This window comes from Oncorhynchus gorbuscha, linkage group LG09 (assembly GCF_021184085.1).
Source record: "Oncorhynchus gorbuscha isolate QuinsamMale2020 ecotype Even-year linkage group LG09, OgorEven_v1.0, whole genome shotgun sequence".
Taxonomy (NCBI): domain Eukaryota; kingdom Metazoa; phylum Chordata; class Actinopteri; order Salmoniformes; family Salmonidae; genus Oncorhynchus; species Oncorhynchus gorbuscha.
In genome coordinates this window covers 69,157,818-69,160,439 of record NC_060181.1, presented here as the reverse complement: position 1 = coordinate 69,160,439, position 2,622 = coordinate 69,157,818, and positions in this window count along the sequence as shown.

Below are 2,622 nucleotides of genomic sequence, written 5' to 3'. Positions count from 1 at the left end.
CATTTGATACATGCAAACATGACTAAATGATTACTTATAGTTGCATATTACACGTGGATAAATGTTTGACTTGTAGAATTAAGGTAGCATTAGGCAGAGATGGAGTCATGGGAATAAAGTACCCTACATATCTCCTGGGTTTGACATTGATAAAACATTCCAGGGCTTTAGATTTCACCTGGATTGCCTTTTGGTTCTTCCCCATCACTCCTGTGGGGTTGGTCTCCTCTCCTCCATACCTCTCAGGGATTCCGTAAAAGGTCATCTTGCCCACCACCAGTAGGCCCACATATCCATGGGCTCATGGTTTCATGGTCTCAAACCATATGCTTGGGTGGTTCTACCATAATTTTCCAGAATGGGTAAATAATACATATGTCGTATTTTACACTTTAATGACATTGTTACATGTAATACCATTTTGGAAATTACTAGTGGGTTACTAGAGATAACTCCAACAGTGTGTTGTTGGCCCTACCACTCAACCTGTTGTGGGGTTGGACTCTTCTCTGTATACAGTAACCCTCTGATACAGTACCCCTCTGATACAGTACCCTTCTGATGCTGTAGAATGGGCATCTCCACCACCCAAACAGTAGATCCGCATATCCATGCGCTCATATGATGAATATACTTAAATGTAATACAATTGTAAAAATGACTAGTGGGTATAGTGTTAACTCTAATGGTGCAGTGTAGGCCCTATACCAGTCTTTAACTAACAAAATATAAAGCAAACATACATAGAATGGTTTAGACCTCATCTGACATGTTTTCTGAGTTTTCTAGAAGACAGACAGGTGTCTGAGACAAATCTGTAACACAAGGAGGTAGCCACTGTAAACTGGGAGTGCTCATTATCTATTGAAGTCGGCCCGCACACTGCACTAAACAGCCCAAGGCTAGCCCAATGGACATGTTTCTCTGTTCTGCTACATCCCTTCCAAAGCACTGACTTGCAGCTTTGAAGCTTAAACCATGATCCTTCACATTCAGTATTCACTAGGGGAAAGAGAGCTGAGAGCAGAGAGCTCTACTGCTCTTTCAACCACAACAATACAGTGTTTTTTATAGGTTGAATATTATGAAGTGAAGCCGGACCTCATGTCTTACATCAGTAAACCGAATAACTTGAAAGCATGTTTACTAAATGTAAATTCAACAATAGAGTGTCTGTAAACCAATTGACTGTTTGAATAGATGCTTGACATTTTTATTAACGTTATAACACATTTAATATCACAGTTATTATTTATAATTCAAACATTGACAATTTACTTTTTTCCTGCATTGACACTGGTGACCACTATTGAGAGACCCTCATTATTTCAGAAAACACCTCATGTGTATTAATCCATTCCCTGCTAGAAAAAGCATATCTGCAACCAACTGTCTGCCTGTCATGTCAGCCTCACCTACTAATTAGCAACACTAACACCTATAGAATCATGTCAGCTTCGACATAAAGCCCTTACACTAATAATGATGACAGCCATGTACTGGGAGGGCTTGCACCTGTCAATAAGTGTAATGCTCACTCTGGACCTGGCTGCCTAGCTACAGAGCACATCTGTCAGAGAACATCTCAACACCCAATGGCACCGTGGTGTGTCGTGAGCATCATGGCTTTTCGAACTAGGCTTCTAGAAGGGCACACTTATCTTCCTCTCCTGCATCACGTCACTCACGTGTCCTCCACCGACACACACAGGGAGCTGCTCTCCTGTCTGCCACGCACTCAAACATGCAAACAACATGACCCAAGGTCATACATGATGGAGTCGTGGGGTTCGTATGGAGATGAGTAATGTGTGGTTTCCAGTGCCATGCCCTTTGATCCACCTTCCGTAAGTGACTTGAGGGATGCAGTCTGCAGTATACATTATTGCCATTCCATGACTAGCTACCTTTTCAGGTGTATTGTGCATAACCTCTGACATCTTACACTTACTCAGTGTAGTAAATATTTAAGATCATAAGGTAACTTCAAAATGAGTAGCAAGTTACCTTTGGCCCCTCCGTTCCTGGCTATCTCCTGTTATTGTCAGACTCCTATTCAGCTCAATACTGCTCTAATATGTATGTCCAGCCTCTTCATGTAAAATGCTGCTCAATGGCTGAACATAGTGTCTTTCAGAAGAACTGTGGATAAGAAAAGAGAATTTGAGTTTTCAGAACAAAAATGAACAGAAAAACTTTAAATTGCCAACTGTTTATATTGACACACATTTGATGGAAGAGCAGAGCTTTAGTGTAAGTGGATGGGCTATTAGGGGTACACCGAAGCCAGTGTTGTTGTGTTGTGCACAGCAGTCCTACTGAAAATGGCAAAATGCCAATGAAGCATCACACAGACAGACAGAGAGAGAGAGAGAGAGAGAGAGAGAGAGAGAGAGAGAGAGAGAGGGGGGGGAAGACAGCACTTACATGACATCAACCACTTAGATGACAGCAATTTGGTGGATGAATCACCTCACTCATGTGTCAGATTGAAATGAATTGGGCTTTTCACTAGATGTGGACAATACACAGCAACACAGCAGGGCCGTGGGGGGCATAGAAAAATGTTGAGAACAAAATGAACGTCTCCATTGCTTCTTCAGTCATGTTATGAAATGCTCG